Genomic DNA, 19,592 nt, shown 5'->3' with positions numbered 1-19,592 from the left:
CCAGCGGCCCGCGACGATGAACCGGAATCGATTCGATGGCGTCGAAAGTTGTATATTCGATGTCGATATTAGTTATAAGAAGTTTTTGCGCTTTGAAGTTGCTGAAAAAGTTTTTCTAGCCGGAGCGGAGAAACTTTCATCCGAACCCAGTGGCGGAAAAAAACAATCTAAGGATGGAGCCGATGCCCATGCGCAGTATTGTCCAAGGGAGGAGTCACCTATATCGTGACTACAAAGACTTCTCCAAGAAGACAACAATCTGCAATCATCCGAGCCCAACACCAGGTGGCGATCTAATGCATAGTGTACGATCTGCAGCTCATATGCCTCGAACACCCTATTTTGCGAGTCAGTAATAGGTTAGCAACTCGTAAAATAGGGTTGGTATATACAAACAGCTTTTTAGCAGTTGCAAACGGGCCGATATTTCAGTTTGCAATCATTAGAAGCAGTCATCCATCTGACCCCTATGTGCTTTGGAAGAGGGGATAAGCTAACGTGCAATTCCCTCTGAGAATAAAAAATATATGTTAAACTCAAGATAAGACAGCAACATATGGTGTGCAAATACCTCTTAGCTAACAAATACAACTACTAGACCAATCATAAGGTTCACTAACTCAAATAATTTCACCAATTTCTCTACATGTAACTAATATTCCTAAAGGAATTCATGAAACATTGTTGATGACTATTCTAATGGAGTTCAAACAGCTAAAGATGAATCAAGTCGGGAGCCGTGCACTTCTGGTTCAAATAATTTGTCCAGTACCATGAAGTCACTTTTATGTTCCCTTCACTTTTACTTCCTCTTGTTGTTGAAGGAGGATCTCCTGCCGGATTTGAAGTGTTTGTAGGGAGGGCAGAGGCCACGCAGCCGTCTTTCCCCTTCACTGGCCCCGCCCCAGGAAGTTTTCTCAGAAGACATTGCTTAGTTGTTAGTTTAGGGTATACCCTTTCTGGCCACTTTACTACCGAGAGTCCTCTGGCGCCTCACTACTTTAGGTGCGTGTATTAGAACTTAGAACAATTTTCTCAAAATTAACGATGCCCAACACTTAGGGAACATCGAGGAGGAGGAGTCCTGAGTCGTGGGGGCCCCAGGAAACGGAGCGACACCAACAGAGGGCCCAACACCCCTTTGGAGAAAGCGCCTTCGATTCAAGTAGAACAAAGGGCGGCCGGTGGCTGACCGTACGGCGCTCACCTAATGCCACCCAAAAGAGCCACAAATAACAAGCTCTCTCAATTCTTCGCTGCTACCGTCACTAGGTAGAGAATATGCCTGGGACCGGGGCGCCTGTTGGGACCCCGGGGCAGAGTAAACAGAGCAAAGAGGCTGCGATGGAGCAGAGGTGAACGAGGGGTGGAAGCGACCACCAACTAATCAACGCACAATGACAATCTTTAACTATACTCCTGATCTCCATCCTGACAGCAGAGTCGAGCACTACGTCCGACGCCCGGTGGAGCTGCTCTGTTCAGCTATTGAGGAGATCGGCCTTAGTTCATCCCCTGACCGTCACCTACCCAGCCAGACTTTGGGCACAGTTGTTCTCCCTGTTATGTTATGTTATGTTATTAAGTTTTATTGAGCGCGAACAGCTGCCCCAGCAACGAGGCGTCCCGGCGCTGAACCATAACGATAACCTGAGGGAGGGTGAGGAAAGGAAGGACTGGAGGAGATTATGATGGGGAAAATAGAAGGGTTTTGATCGCTTTGCGAAAGGCCAGCAGGTTGGTCATGGAGCGAATGTGGGGTGGCAGGGAGTTCCAGAGCCTTGCCCCCAAGACTCTGAAAGAGCGGCCGCCTATTCTGCTTAGCTTTATACGTGGGATAACAACCAAGTTTTGACCCGAGGAGCGTAGGGCCCGCTGAGGGATGTAAGGCTCTCGGAGTGGACGCAAGAGACCAGGACAGTCAGTCTTGAGAATTTTAAAAACAGTAGTAAGGGCTTTAAACTGAACTCGGGCTTCCATACGCAGCCAGTGTAGTTTCTGGATGGTGTTTCTTGCAGAGCACCTACGAGGGAGGCCTACAACTGCCCTGGCAGCAGAGTTTTGTATGCGTTGTAGCCGCGCCATCTCAGCTTTGTTAAGGCCAAGAAAAAGGACATTGGCGTAGTCCAGTCGAGCCAAGATGGTAGATTGGACTATCAGTTGGCGCGTATGGTGGTCAAAAAAGCCAAGAATCGGATGAAGGCTCCTCAGCAGGCCCACACAGGTGGCAGCCAGTTTCTTAGTGTGGGTCTGGAAGTTGAGAGATGCGTCCACCCAGACACCAAGGTTTTTTACCACGGTTTTGGGGGGGGGGGATGGGGCCCAGTGCAGACGGCCACCAGTGTTCAGTCCAGTAGTCGGGATTTTTACCTAGGAGCAACACCTCTGTTTTGCCAGCGTTCAACTGGAGGCAGTTGTGTGACATCCAGCGTGCAACTGCATCTAATCCGTTCTTGAATCTCGCCGCTGAGATCGAGGGGCCTTCAGTCAGGGAGATGACCAGCTGGGTGTCGTCGGCGTACGACACCAGCGTCAGGTCCCATTCTTTTGCTATTTCAGCGAGAGGCTGGACATAAAGATTGAATAGGGACGGGCTGAGCGCCGATCCCTGGGGGACGCCTTGCTCTATGAGGTGAGGCTGGGAGATAAATGGGGGGGCAGAGACCCGGAAAGATCTGTCTGTCAGGAACGATCGGAACCACTCTAGGGCAAGGTCTTTGATACCTATGGCTTCGAGGCGTTTTAGCAGGATAGAGTGGGAGACCGTATCAAAGGCTGTGCTAAGGTCGAGTAAAATCAGCGCAGCACTTTGACCGGCGTCCTGACTGTCTCGCCCACTCCCCCCCTCATCGTATTTCTGTAACTCTGCTTTTTCATTGCCTCCTATCTATCTGTTCCCATTTAGTACTCTTTAGTTCTTTGTCTACTTCCTTTGCTCCTATCCCCTCACCTGAATCTTTCCCCTTGCCTGCTACACTGCCTAGCCCAATGTCCTTTTGTGCCCTTTGACTAAGCACCTCTTCCTCCCTTGTTGGGGATAGATCCAATATATATATGCTGGAGACTCAGCGTACCTGCTGAGAGAGTCCACAGCGCCAAGGGAGCCACTCACAGTTGAGGTATGGTATGGCACCCCTTGCCAAAGCACTCCCTCTTCCCTTTTTTAGGTCTCGACCTACAGCATTGCTTTAGCAATGCTTGTTTGTCGAGATTCTAGTAAGCGGTCCGAAATGTCTACCTAGCTGCGGATCGCGTACAGTTCATGTGAGCCAGGCGCGTGCACATCTAACACCATCGGCCTCGGCATCATACTTCAAAGGAATGCGCTCCCCCGCTCCCGCCACAATTCTCGCCTTTTATCCTTCCCACTTCCCCAGCACATCCCCCTGAGCCTGGCGCACGCTTCACAGCCTCCACACTTAAATGTAATAGCACACTTCCCTCATGGCACACACTTTATGGAAGCAATGTTCTTTTAATTTATGCACACACTTGACAAGATGTTATTTTCATTTATTTCGACTTTTTGAGGATGCTCAGTGCGGCACCCGCTTCACGGCCGCCACACTTCCTGCGCACACGTCCTACAATGTTATTTTTAAATATTAAGACATTTTGGGGATGTGCAGGGTGACGCCCAATTCACAATAGCCACGTTTTCTTTGGTCTTTCGGCCCCTTGTTCAGCACAGCATGTCTCCAGGTCTCTACAATCTGCTACCCGGGCTCAGCAGCACCCGGTCAGGACAGCAGGATACCATCTGCACGGGGCCAGCTGCTGGAGCTCATCACTCATGTGGCGATCTTCCTTGGTGGCTAGCCATTCCCCCCCCCCTGTTTTTTTCTTAATACCGAGGCTTGTGGAGAAGTGTGGCTCACTGGTTAGAGCAGGCAGACCCTGAAGCAGAGCTCAGACCCGGGACCAGGGTTCAATTCCAGACGCAGGGTCTTGAGCTCAAATGTCCATGGACTCGATAATTCTCGCTTCGGTGCCTGACCTAATCATGTGTTCACACTCTGAAACTCTGGGCATTAAGCTTGCTTAATCTCCACAACGGCCCCCCGCGGCGGGATGCCTGGCTTTCACCTTGGGGATGCCCTGTAGGGTCTATCTCACAGGGAAAAGCCAGGACGGGTTCCCAAGGCAAGCGCGGAGATACCCCTTCGGGGGTCGATTCAGGCGCTATATAAGAAACATAATAATAATAATAATTCTCATAACTAGACTCACATATGATGCCGCAACTCTCCTCGCCCTCAACCCTGGACGCACACCACAATGCTGCGAAGCCACCCCAGGACGTACCCACGGCCCATTCGCCTGTCACACCTGCAAGTTCACCTGCTTCAGGACCCTCACCAAATTCCCTTCCTCCAAACACTGCTCCGACTCTAACCAACTGAAGTGCATCCTGCTGAACACCCGCTCGGTCCACAGACACGCAACTGAACTCTGGGACCTACTCGACACTGCGTCACCGGACATCGCCTTCCTTACAGAAACATGGATGAACGCATCATCAGCACCCGACATCGCTATAGCCATACCGAACGCTTACAAGATCATCTGAAAAGACCGCACCAACCAAACAGGAGGAGGCATCGCCATCATCCACAGGAACACCATCAAAATCATGACCAGCATCGACGATAATCTTGCAACCGCCGAACATCTCCACTTCCAGATCCACACCGACCCTAGGACCACACTTAGAGGCACCCTCATCTACAGGCCTCCAGGAACCCGCACTCAATTCAGCGATGACATCACTGACTTCGTCAGCCCACATGCCCTCGCCTCCGAGAACTACATTCTATTAGGAGACCTCAACTTCCACCTTCAAAACAAACATGACAGCAACACCAACTCCCTTCTGGACAACCTGGCCAATCTCGGACTCAAACAACTTGTGGACACCCCCACCCATGTAGCCGGGCACACGCTCGACCCTATCTTCACCTCCAGCAAGCACATTTCCTTCGACCGCACCACAGCTCTCCATTGGACGGACCACAGCTGTGTTCACTTCAGCTACAAAACCACCTTGACCCACAACCGCCCACAACCTATTCCTCAGAGAAACTGGAACAAAATCACCTCCGACCAACTCCTCACATCACTCAACCAAAACCCTCCCACCCTCTCATTGGACCCAAACCAAGCGGCCACCAAACTCAAGCAATGGATCACCCACAGCGCATACGAATTAGCACCCCTGAAAAAACACCAGATCAATTCAGACAGCAAAAAGGCTCCCTGGTTCAATGATGACCTTAAAAAATCCAAGAAGCTATGCCGCACCCTAGAGAAAACATGGAGAAAAAACCCAACCACCGACAACATGGCCACCCTCAAGGCGGCCACCCGCAAACACCACCAACTGATTCGATCCACCAAGAAATCAGATTTCAAGGATCGTCTCGACAACAACGACCACAACAGCAAGGAACTTTTCAACATCGTCAAAGAATTCACCAACCCCGCCGCAGCATTTAACGACATCACTCCCTCCCAAGACCTCTGCAATGCGTTAACCTCCTTCTTCTACAACAAAATTGCCGACATTCACAACAGCTTCGAGAACACTCCCTGCGAACAACCCTCCCCACCCTCCTCAGATCCCACACCGCCAACTAACAACCTCAGCGCCTGGAACCCAATCACCACCGAAGACACCATCCGCCTAATGAACTCAATCCACTCTGGCTCGCCAACCGACCCCTGCCCCCACCACATCTTCAACAAAGCTGACTCCATCATCGCACCCCATCTCCGTGATGTCATCAACTGCTCGTTCAACTCTGACACCTTCCCAGAAAGCTGGAAACACGCCGAACTCAGCGCCCTCTTGAAGAAACCCACAGCAGACTCCTCTGAACTTAAAAACTACCGACCCATATCCCTCCTCCCCTTCCCCGCCAAAGTCATTGAGAAAGCAGTCAACAGCCAACTCGCCGCCTTCCTTGAATCCAACAACTCCCTCGATCCCTCTCAGTCCGGATTTCGAGCCAAACACAGCACTGAAACCGCCCTCATTGCAGCAACAGACGACATCAGAACACTACTGGATAACGGAGAAACAGCGGCCCTCATTCTACTCGACCTCTCGGCCGCTTTCGACACAGTCTGCCACAGCACCCTTATACAATGCCTCAGCAACATCGGCATACAAGGAAAAGCCTTGGACTGGATCATCTCATTCCTCGCCGGGAGAACTCAAAGAGTCCGACTTTCCCCATTCAACTCAGAGGCCACTGAAGTCATCTGTGGAGTACCACAAGGATCATCACTCAGTCCCACCCTCTTCAACGTTTACATGAGTCCACTCGCCTCCATCGCGCGTCAACACAACCTTAACATCATCTCTTACGCCGACGACACCCAGTTAATCCTTTCCCTCACCAAAGACCCTAACACCGCCAAAACCAATGTTCACGAAGGCATGAAAGAAGTAGCCGAATGGATGAAACATAGCCGCCTAAAACTCAACTCAGACAAAACGGAGGTGCTCATCCTTGGATCCTCCCCCTCTGCCTGGGACGACTCTTGGTGGCCTTCCACTCTGGGCACAGCACCCACACCCACAGACCACGCACGCAACCTGGGCTTCATCCGAAGACTCCTCTCTCTCGATGTCCAGACAAGTTAACGCAGTCTCATCCTCCTGCTTCAACATACTTCGTATTCTCAAAAAGATCTTCCGCTGGATCCCCCTCGAAACAAGAAAGACTGTCACCCACGCACTGGTCACGAGTCGACTGGATTATGGTAACACACTATACGCTGGAATCACAGCAAAATTACAGAAAAAACTCCAACGCATCCAAAACGCATCAGCGAGACTCATATTGGACATCCCTCGCCAAGATCACATCACCGGACACCTAAAAGACCTCCACTGGCTTCCCGTCAACAAGAGAATTACATTCCGTCTTCTCACCCACGCACACAAGGCCCTCTACAAACTAGGACCCGAATGCCTCAACACTCGACTGTCCTTCTACACACCCACCCGCCAACTTAGATCGTCCAATCAAGCCCTCGCCGCAGTCCGGCGCATCCGAAAATCCACTATGGGTGGCAGATCCTTCTCCTTCCTGGCGGCCAAGACCTGGAACTCACTCCCCACTCACTTCCGCCTTACTGAAGACCACATCTCCTTCAGAAAAGAACTTAAAACCTGGCTATTCGACAAAAATTGAACCCCTCTTCCCCAAGCGCCTTGAGACCCTCTGGGTGAGTAGTGCGCTATATAAATCCCTGAACTTGAACTTTTGGAAAGTCATTACGAAGAGCATCTGTGTTTCTCTAGAAGTTCCGTTTAGATATACTTTGTGCTTCATAAAGCATTCATGCACCCTTTCCGTTTGTTTTGTGGTCCCGTTTTAATCCGGGCTGTGTTGTATTTTGCTCTGAAAGTGTGCCTTTAGCAAGATTGATTAGGGCATGCTGTGATTACATGTGCAGGTGAATGAATGTCTGAATACAGGCAAGAATTACATTTAGCCCCCGCTTCACGGCCGCCACACTTACTGCGCACACGTCCTGCAATGTTATTTTTTATTATTAAGACTTTTTGGGGATGTGCAGGGTGACGCCCGATTCACAGCCGCCACGCTTTCTTTGCTCTTTCGGTCCCTTGCTCAGCACAGCATGTCTCCAGGTCTCTACAATCTGCTACCCCGGCTCAGCAGCACACACAACCCCACACACAACTCCCCACACACAACCCAACACTGACACACCTCACACTCACCCCCACACACACAAATCCCCCCCACACAAACCCTCACACACACAACCCTCCCACACACATCCCACCCACACACACAACCCCACACACACACAACACCATACACACACACGACCCCCACACACACAACTACACACACACACAACCACAAGCACACAACCAACCACACGCACACAGCCACAAGCACACACAACCCCACACACAACCCCAAACACAACACAAAAACACACACAATCCAACACACAACCTCTCACACAACCCACACACACAACCCCACAGACAACCCCACACACAACCACACACACAATCACAAACATACAACCACACACACACATCCACACACACAACCATCTATCAATCGCCCTCACTCTATCTATCAATCGCCCTCACTCTATCTATCAATCGCCCTCACTCTATCTATCTATCGCCCTCACTCTATCTATCTATCGCCCTCACTCTATCTATCTATCGCCCTCACTCTATCTATCTATCGCCCTCACTCTATCTATCGCCCTCACTCTATCTATCGCCCTCACTCTATCTCTATCGCCCTCACTCTAGCTATCTATCGCCACCACTCTATCGCCCTCACTCTATCTATCGCCCTCACTCTATCTATCGCCCTCACTCTATGTATCGCCCTCACTCTATGTATCGCCCTCACTCTATCTATCGCCCTCACTCTATCTATCGCCCTCACTCTATCTATCGCCCTCACTCTATCTATCGCCCTCACTCTATCTATCGCCCTCACTCTATCTATCGCCCTCACTCTATGTATCGCCCTCACTCTATGTATCGCCCTCACTCTATCTATCGCCCTCACTCTATCTATCGCCCTCACTCTATCTATCGCCCTCACTCTATCTATCGCCCTCACTCTATCTATCGCCCTCACTCTATCTATCGCCCTCACTCTATCTATCGCCCCCACTCTATCTATCGCCCCCACTCTATCTATCGCCCCCACTCTATCTATCGCCCCCACTCTATCTATCGCCCCCACTCTATCTATCGCCCTCACTCTATCTATCGCCCTCACTCTATCTATCGCCCTCACTCTATCTATCGCCCTCACTCTATCTATCGCACTCTATCTATCGCACTCTATCTATCTCCCTCACTCTATCGCCCTCACTCTATCTATTGCCCTCACTCTATCTATCGCCCTCACTCTATCTATCGCCCTCACTCTATCTATCGCCCTCACTCTATCTATCGCCCCCACTCTATCTATCGCCCCCACTCTATCTATCGCCCCCACTCTATCTATCGCCCTCACTCTATCTATCGCCCCCACTCTATCTATCGCCCCCACTCTATCTATCGCCCCCACTCTATCTATCGCCCCCACTCTATCTATCGCCCCCACTCTATCTATCGCCCCCACTCTATCTATCGCCCCCACTCTATCTATCGCCCTCACTCTACCTATCTATCTATTGCCCTCACTCTACCTATCTATCTATTGCCCTCACTATACCTATCTATCGCCCTCACTATACCTATCTATCTATCGCCCTCACTCTATCTCTATCGCCCTCACTCTATCTCTATCGCCCTCACTCTATCTATCGCCCCCACTCTATCTATCGCCCCCACTCTATCTATCGCCCCCACTCTATCTATCGCCCCCACTTTATCTATCGCCCCCACTCTATCTATCGCCCCCACTTTATCTATCGCCCCCACTCTATCTATCGCCCTCACTCTATCTATCTATGCCCTCACTCTATCTATCGATGCCCTCACTATCTATCTATGCCCTCACTCTATCTATCTATGTCCCCACTCTATCTATCTATGCCCCCACTCTATCTATCTATGTCCTCACTCTATCTATCTATGCCCCCACTCTATCGCCCCCACTCTATCTATCGCCCCCACTCTATCTATCGCCCCCACTCTATCTATCTTCCTCACTCTATCTTTCGCCCTCACTCTATCTACCTATTGCTCTATCTATCTATCTATCTATCTATGCCCTCACTCTATCTATCTATCTATCTATCCATCGCCCCCACTCTATCTATCCATCGCCCCCACTCTATCTATTGCTCTCACTCTATCTATTTATGCCTCCACTCTATCTATCTATCTATGCCCTCACTCTATCTATCAATGCCCTCACTCTATCTATCAATGCCCTCACTCTATCTATCAATGCCCTCACTCTATCTATCAATGCCCTCACTCTATCCATCGCCCTCACTCTATCCATCGCCCTCACTCTATCCATCTATCGCCCTCACTCTATCTATCGCCCTCACTCTATCTATCGCCCTCACTCTATCTATCGCCCTCACTCTATCTATCGCCCTCACTCTATCTATCGCCCTCACTCTATCTAGCTATCACCCTCACTCTATCTATCTTTCGCCCTCACTCTATCTATCTTTCGCCCTCACTCTTTCCAACTTCCTGGATGCCTCAGGGTTTTTGGATGGGTCCCAACATGGCTTTAGAAAGCTTCAAGGCACGGAATCTGCTTTGACTAAAGTCACGGATAATATCCGCCGGAAAGTAGATCTGGGTCAAACCACCATGCTAGTACTGCTGGACCTTACAGCAGCATTCGATACCCTGTCTCCCTGTACTTTAACATCTAGGTTAAGGGAGGCAGGGGTAGCAGGACCGGCCCTCAGTCTCCTGAGCTCTTTTCTACATCAACGAGAGCAGCGTGTAATGCTTGGAGATTACCTCTCCCCTACTAAGTCTTTGCAATGCGGGGTGCCACAGGGGTCGGCATTGAGTCTGACCCTGTTTAATATCTACGTGGCCCCCCTTGCAAGACTAGTAAGATCCCAGGGGATGGAGGTAGTGTCGTACACCGACGACACGCAGATTATGGTGTCCCTGACCCACTCTGGGAATGTCACTGCGTCCAACTTTAGGTCCTGCATGCAACTTGTTGCAGAGTGGATGATTTTCAACTCCCTAAAGTTGAACGGTGACAAGACAGAGGTCCTGGTCTTTGGCAAAGACCAGGGCATGTGGTCAGGTGAGTGGTGGCCCCCATCTTTAGGCATCTGCCCCACTCCTACACAATCTGCTAGGAACCTAGGCGTCATCTTTGACACCCGGCTCTCCATGGAACTCCAGGTCAATAGGACGGTGGCCACCTGCTGGGGTGTCATCAGGACTCTGAAAAGAATCGTCCACTATCTTTCCCCACAGGCACGTAAGCAGGTTGTGATCGCTCTTGTTGGCTCAAGGCTCGACTATTGTAATTCACTCTATGCCGGGGCCAACAAGGGCCTTCTGCAGCGCCTGCAGGTTGCACAGAATGCGGCAGGGCGTTTTGTTTTGGCCCTGCCTTGGCTGTCCTCTGTGACCTTGGCTAGGAAGAATCTCCATTGGCTCCCTATTCCCTCCAGAGTTTCGTTCAAACTTCTCTGCCTCACGTATAGTGCCCTGATGGCAGGCCCGGCTGATGCCCTGGGATCCTTGCTCACTAGGTATGTCCCGAACAGATGTTTACGCTCTCTAGAGCTAAACCAACTGGTAGTCCCACGCGCTAAGAAGGCTAGATGGGGGAGCAAGGCCTTCTCCATTCTGGCACCCCAGTCATGGAACACACTTCCCCTGGAGATCAAATCACAGCCTTCACTTGATCTCTTCAGGAAAGCGTTGAAAACCTGGTGTTTCACTAAAGCATATCAGTAAGGTCCTGTATCTGACTGCCCTCAGCTAGTTGTTTGAGTTAGGCGCCTTGACGCCCATTGGGCATAGTTGCGCGTTACAAATTCCACTTCATTCATTCATTCATTCACTCTATCTATCTTTCTCCCTCACTCTATCTACCTATCGCTCTATCTATCTATCTATCTATCTATCTATCTATCTATCTATCTATCTATCTATGCCCTCACACTATCTATCTATCTATCTATCTATCTATCTATCTATCTATCTATCTATCTATCTATCTATCTATCTATCGCCCTCACTCTACCTATCTATCTATTGCCCTCACTCTACCTATCTATCTATTGCCCTCACTATACCTATCTATCGCCCTCACTATACCTATCTATCTATCGCCCTCACTCTATCTCTATCGCCCTCACTCTATCTCTATCGCCCTCACTCTATCTATCTATGCCCTCACTCTATCTATCTATGCCCTCACTCTATCTATCTATGCCCTCACTCTATCTATCGATGCCCTCACTATCTATCTATGCCCTCACTCTATCTATCTATGTCCCCACTCTATCTATCTATGTCCTCACTCTATCTATCTATGCCCCCACTCTATCTATCTATGCCCCCACTCTATCTATCTATGCCCCCACTCTATCTATCTATCGCCCCCACTCTATCTATCGCCCCCACTCTATCTATCGCCCCCACTCTATCTATCGCCCCCACTCTATCTATCTATCTATCTATGCCCTCACTCTATCTATCTATCTATCTATCTATCTATCTATCTATCTATCTATCTATCTATCTATCTATCTATGCCCTCACTCTACCTATCTATCTATCGCCCTCACTCTTTCTCGCTATCGCCCTCAATCTAGCTATCTTTCGCCCTCACTCTATCTACCTATCGCTCTCACTCTCTCTATGCCCTCACTCTTATCTATCTATGCCCTCACTCTTATCTATCTATGCCCTCACTCTTATCTATCTATCGCCCCCACTCTATCGCCCCCACTCTATCTATCGCCCCCACTCTATCTATCGCCCCCACTTTATCTATCGCCCCCACTCTATCTATCGCCCCCACTTTATCTATCGCCCCCACTCTATCTATCGCCCCCACTCTATCTATCTATCGCCCTCACTCTATCTATCTATCGCCCTCACTATATCTATCGCCCTCAATCTATCTATCGCCCTCACTCTATCTATCTATCGCCCTCACTCTATCTATCTATCGCCCTCACTCTATCTATCTATCGCCCTCACTCTATCTATCTATCGCCCTCACTCTATCTATCTTTCGCCCTCACTCTATCTACCTATTGCTCTATCTATCTATCTATCTATCTATGCCCTCACTCTATCTATCTATCACCCTCACTCTATCTATCTATGCCCTCACTCTATCTATCTATGCCCCACTCTATCTATCGCCCTCACTCTATCTATCTATCGCCCTCACTCTATCTATCTATCGCCCTCACTCTATCTATCTTTCGCCCTCACTCTATCTACCTATTGCTCTATCTATCTATCTTTCTATCGCCCTCACTCTATCTATCGCCCTCACTCTATCTATCGCCCTCACTCTATCTATCGCCCTCACTCTATCTATCGCCCTCACTCTATCTATCTATCGCCCACACTCTATCTATCTTTCGCCCTCACTCTATCTACCTATTGCTCTATCTATCTATCTATCTATCGCCCTCACTCTATCTATCTATCTATCGCCCACACTCTATCTATCTATCGCCCTCACTCTATCTATCTTTCGCCCTCACTCTATCTACCTATTGCTCTATCTATCTATCTATCTATCTATCTATCTATCTATCTATCGCCCTCACTCTATCGCCCTCACTCTATCGCCCTCACTCTATCGGCCTCACTCTATCGGCCTCACTCTATCGGCCTCACTCTATCGGCCTCACTCTATCGGCCTCACTCGATCGGCCTCACTCGATCGGCCTCACTCGATCGGCCTCACTCGATCGGCCTCACTCGATCGGCCTCACTCGATCGGCCTCACTCTATCTATCGCCCTCACTCTATCTATCTTTCGCCCTCACTCTATCTATCTTTCGCCCTCACTCTATCTATCTTTCGCCCTCACTCTATCTATCTTTCACCCTCACTCTATCTATCTATCGCCCTCACTCTATCTATCTATCGCCCTCACTCTATCTATCTATCGCCCTCACTCTATCTATCTATCGCCCTCACTCTATCTATCCATCGCCCTCACTCTGGAGTTCTGGACCGAACTAAGGTCCAGAGGTGTCAGGGACAACACCCGAAGACCCCTGAGTTCTACCTGTCTCGGTGCACAAATAAACAGAAACACGGGCTTCTCGATGGTGGCGTCAGAGACCAAAGGTTTATTACTGCAGGGATACAGAAGTCACAGAAACTACACACGGGCAGATTCTAGGAGCCTGTTTGATTTGCACTGAGTGAGTTGCTCCTTAAATACAGAGTTTTTAGCTGCAGGCAACATTCTTCACGTGCTAGTACATTTCTTTATGCTTTGTATCCTAAACAATAAATATTTGGCGTCAAACAGGAATTGTCAACAAATTTCTGATGTTCAAACATTACGAATGAGAGGTTCCCACTGTTCGATCATAATCCCATGTCATCTTCTCATTCAAGAGCCGGACCGCCTCATCGTAAATTTCGTTGCCTCCCCCTAATAAAGGCCCTGAAGGAAAGGAGCAGAGCCAGGTGTAGAAGATAGAAAAACAGGATAAGAGATGTTTGTGGGTCGTAAATGGGCAAGGTTACCGACTTCGGCCACCTAATCATGATCAGGCCAACGTACACAAGAACCAGTATAGCAGGACTGGCCTCAGGCAGAGGAGGCAGCTTCTGCCGAGTCATGCGGCCACAGAGTTTCTGACTTAAGGTGTACGTGTCATCGACAAGGTGAATCGCCGGCTAAAGCCTACGTGTCCTTTGAGTGTAATGAATTGATCAGAGGTCACTGTATGTCCATTGACTATGTGAGGGCAAGAAAAACAAGATGGATGCCATAATCTAAAATGGATGCCATCGGTGTACCGGAAATGTGCTCATAACAGGAGTACTCTTGCTCGCAGCATAGCGAAAACACCAGGATATACTAAATGGATCATTTACGGTTCACTGGTACCAAAATTATGGGTTTACGACGATGTCGAAAACACGGGTTCGAATCGCCACGGAACCTCAACTCTATCTATCCATCGCCCTCACTCTATCTATCCATCGCCCTCACTCTATCTATCCATCGCCCTCACTCTATCTATCCATCGCCCTCACTCTATCTATCCATCGCCCTCACTCTATCTATCCATCGCCCTCACTCTATCCATCGCCCTCACTCTATCCATCGCCCTCACTCTGTCTATCTATCGCCCTCACTCTATCTGTCTATCTATCGCCCTCACTCTATCTGTCTGTCTATCGCCCTCACTCTATCTGTCTATCTATCGCCCTCACTCTGTCTATCTATCGCCCTCACTTTATCTATCGCCCTCACTCTATCTATCACCCTCACTCTATCTATATATCGCCCTCACTCTATCTATATATCGCCCTCACTCTATCTCTCTATCGGCCTCACGCTATCGGCATCACTCTATCGGCCTCACTCTATCGGCCTCACTCTATCGGCCTCACTCTTATCGGCCTCACTCTTATCGGCCTCACTCTTATCGGCCTCACTCTATCTATCGCCCTCACTCTATCTATCTTTCGCCCTCACTCTATCTATCTTTCGCCCTCACTCTATCTATCTTTCGCCCTCACTCTATCTACCTATCGCTCTATCTATCTATCTATCTATCGCCCTCACTCTATCTATCGCCCTCACTCTATCGCCCTCACTCTATCTATCGCCCTCACTCTATCTATCGCCCTCACTCTATCTATCGTTCGCCCTCACTCTATCTACCTATCGCTCTATCTATCTATCTATCTATGCCCTCACTCTATCTATCTATCTATGCCCTCACTCTATCTATCTATCTATGCCCTCACTCTATCTATCTATCTATCTATCTATCTATCTATCTATCTATCTACCTATCTATCTATTGCTCTCACTCTATCTATCTATGCCCTCACTCTATCTATCTATGCCCTCACTCTATCTATCTATGCCCTCACTCTATCTATCTATCTATGCCCTCACTCTATCTATCTATCTATCTATCTATCTATCTATCTATCTATCTACCTATCTATCTATTGCTCTCACTCTATCTATCTATGCCCTCACTCTATCTATCTATGCCCTCACTCTATCTATCTATGCCCTCACTCTATCTATCTATGCCCTCACTCTATCTATCTATCGCCCTCACTCTATCTATCGCCCTCACTCTATCTATCTATCGCCCTCACTCTATCTATCTATCGCCCTCACTCTATCTATCTATCGCCCTCACTCTATCTATCTATCGCCCTCACTCTATCTATCTATCGCCCTCACTCTATCTTTCACCCTATCTTTCGCCCTCACTCTATCTTTCGCCCTCACTCTATCTTTCACCCTCACTCTATCGCCTTCACTCTATCTGTCTATCTATTGCATTCACTCTATCGCCCTCACTCTATCTATCTATCGCCCTCACTCTATCTATCTATGCCCTCACTCTATCTATCTTTCACCCTCACTCTATCTTTCACCCTCACTCTATCGCCTTCACTCTATCTGTCTATCTATCGCACTCACTCTATCGCCCTCACTCTATCTATCGCCCTCACTCTATCTATCTATCGCCCTCACTCTATCTATCTATCGCCCTCACTCTATCTATCTATCGCCCTCACTCTATCTATCTATCGCTCTCACTCTATCTATCTATCGCCCTCACTCTATCTATCTATCGCCCTCACTCTATCTTTCACCCTCACTCTATCTTTCGCCCTCACTCTATCGCCCTCACTCTATCTATCTATCGCCCTCACTCTATCTATCTATCGCCCTCACTCTATCTCTCTATCGCTCTCACTCTATCTCTCTATCGCCCTCAATCTATCTCTCTATCGCCCCCACCCTATCTATCGCCCCCACCCTATCTATCGCCCCCACCCTATCTATCGCCCCCACCCTATCTATCGCCCCCACCCTATCTATCGCCCCCACCCTCACTCTATCGCCCTCACCCTCACTCTATCGCCCTCACTCTATCGCCCTCACTCTATCGCCCTCACTCTATCGCCCTCACTCTATCGCCCTCACTCTATCGCCCTCACTCTATCGCCCTCACTCTATCGCCCTCACTCTATCGCCCTCACTCTATCGGCCTCACTCTATCGGCCTCACTCTATCGGCCTCACTCTATCGGCCTCACTCTATCTATCGCCCTCACTCTATCTATCTTTCGCCCTCACTCTATCTATCTTTCGCCCTCACTCTATCTATCTTTCGCCCTCACTCTACCTACCTATCGCTCTATCTATCTATCTATCTATCGCCCTCACTCTATCTATCGCCCTCACTCTATCTATCGCCCTCACTCTATCTATCGCCCTCACTCTATCTGTCTATCTTTCACCCTCACTCTATCTGTCTATCTATCGCCCTCACTCCTATCTATCTATCGCCGTACCTCTATCTATCTATCGCCGTACCTCTATCTATCTATCGCCCTCCCTCTATCTATCTATCGCCCTCCCTCTATCTATCGCCCTCCCTCTATCTATCGCACTCACTTTATCTATCTATTGCATAACCACAGCATCACTCAGCACCACCACAGCATCACTCAGGGGCACCACAACATCACAATGCGTTACCACAGCATCACTGAACACCACAGCATCACTCGTCGCCACCACAGCATCAATCTGTGCAACCATTCAACAACAACTGGTTCAAATATGTTCTCTCAATGTTTCAAGATTTATTACAAATGTCACAAAAAGATATTAATATTTCACTTCTGTTCTTGGATTTTCTTCACAATAAAATGCACTGATATAATCTTCACAAAAGTTATTTACAAAAGTTTAAACTATTGCCATTACAAATTACAATAACTTTTATTTAAGTATTAATTATTTAAAAAAATTAAAAGCCATTGTTATTTGTAATAGCAATACATCTAAGTCATGTAAATACAACACATATTGCATTACAAATGCTATAGGTGTCACATTTGCAAAAGTTATAACTATTGGCATTGTAAATGACAAAGCTTTTATTTTCGCTATTTTCAAAACCAACACATGAATAAATAAATTGTCATTTACAATACCAATAGCTAAAACTTTCCTAATGCGAGACCTATTGCATTGAAAATGCTTGTTGGGGAAGGATCCAGTATGTAGGCCTTGGAGTCTCAGAGATCCCTCTGAAAGAGTCCACTACGTTAAGGAAGCCTCTCGCAACAGAGATGGGGAAATGATACCACTTCCCCTGGGATCACACCGTACTGGAATTTGGACGCAGCGTTGACTCGTCTACTGGTTTGTGTCCCGTCACCCTCCCCCTCCTCTTTCTATGCTGTGTCTCTCACCCTCCCCTCCTCTTTCCCTCCTCCGTTCTCTGTCTACTTCCCCATCTCTTACCCCCTCCTCCCCGGAATCTCTCCCCTTGACTGTTTTTTTCCCTTACGTTTATGTCCTTTTTGTTTGTCTCGACCTTACTTGCAACTATGTTGCCAGGCTCTAATAACTGTCTAACCTTTGTAACCATTTACCCTGCAATTATGGTCTGATACTCATGTAAAGCGCTCTGATACCTCCGGGTCTAGCCAGCGCTATATAAAACATTTAAAATAAATAAAATGTAAGCGTGCTATGCAAACATTATCCTAAACGTTACATTTGGCGCACTGAGCTTTTACCAGACTCAGCCCATCTTTTTTTCACACCATGGGCCAAATGTATCAAAGGGTTTTACCCATTCTGTGTCTATGGGAAAATGTGTTGATACATATGTCCCCATATGTTTTTCACTTTATTGGCCTGTCAACCTACTGATATCTGTTAATAAACTACTGGTGACTATCTCAACAAGAACTGCAAAAAAAATAGCTTTGGATTAAATCTACAAAATGCATACAAGCACAACATACATGAACACGTGCACATGGGTATGCCTGTGTTTACATTTGATAACACATGAATGCCCGTCCTATTGCCATTGTCAATGTTAGTTAACTGTGATAGATATGGTTTGCATTTAATTCTAACTAAGCTTATGTGACTAACAGTTTTAGTTTATGTTTATTGAGGGCTATCTATGTTTGCCCTACCAAGCTAAGCGTCTGTCAGTGGCTAAAGAGGACAGAGAAGTACTCAATACCTCAGCCCCTACTCTTCTTTCTAATATCACTGATTTAGGACCAAGGAAAGAACATAGGCTGAGATGTACTACAGCAGAATAATAGAAAGCAGACACCACTGTACTATTCACTTCAACACAGAGCGCCCGGTAACTTCATGCTGCTCCTGTGAGCACCATGCCATACTTAGTCTAGACTGCCCTTGTCCATTGACTGCGCTTTTTATTTGCTAGCATTCTGAAAATCTTTAGATGATCAAGCCCCAGCTTCCTACTCCGAGAGTTGAACCATCACCAGCTCCCAACCAGGAGAAATGAACGCTGCCTGATTCATGGCATCAGACAAGTTAACCTGGGGAGGAGCAAAATAGAACCAATATGATTAGTGACAAATGGGGCAGCAGGACGATGTCTTCTACTGCAGTTGCCAATTTGCCATTTTGTGGTTGGCAGAACACCATATGGGACCTTGCTGAGCATGATCAAATTGGGTTGTGCAGTTAGGTTATGAGCGTTGTTTTTTAAATACTAAAGGAGTGGCATGTCAATGGAGATGGCTCTCAAAGGCTATGCTCACCAAGTATCCTGAAGTAGATTCTGTCTTTTTGGGAGGTACTCCAACAACAGTGTTTCGATAGACATCATTATCTGGGTCAGAAGGACTATAACAGTTTGCCTACTGCTCTGGGATTCCTATAATTCCATACAACTGCTGCGTTTTGGCCCCTGGAGGCTTCGGTCTATTTTGGGACAGCCACTGTTGGGAAGTCAATCTTACTTGGGCAATTCTTTTCATTCCAGAAGAGCAGTTCCCACTCTCCCTGTGCGAAAGTAATGATGGCAATGTATTTTTAGCAAACAGACTGCATATTTAGGAAATTCATAACTGTAAAAAAAGATGTTATA

The 19,592-nt window shown here is 48.0% G+C and overlaps 1 protein-coding gene across 1 annotated transcript in view; it reads right to left on the bottom strand.

Moving 5' to 3' along the window:
* ANKRD13A (ankyrin repeat domain 13A) overlaps positions 1-19,592 on the bottom strand; it is a 464,307-nt gene that overhangs the window by 110,703 nt on the left and 334,012 nt on the right. The window lies entirely within an intron of this gene.

This window comes from Lissotriton vulgaris, chromosome 11 (genome assembly GCF_964263255.1).
Source record: "Lissotriton vulgaris chromosome 11, aLisVul1.2, whole genome shotgun sequence".
Lineage (NCBI taxonomy): Eukaryota > Metazoa > Chordata > Amphibia > Caudata > Salamandridae > Lissotriton > Lissotriton vulgaris.
Note: the sequence above shows the minus strand (reverse complement) of the source record. Positions and strands in the feature narration are given on the sequence as shown.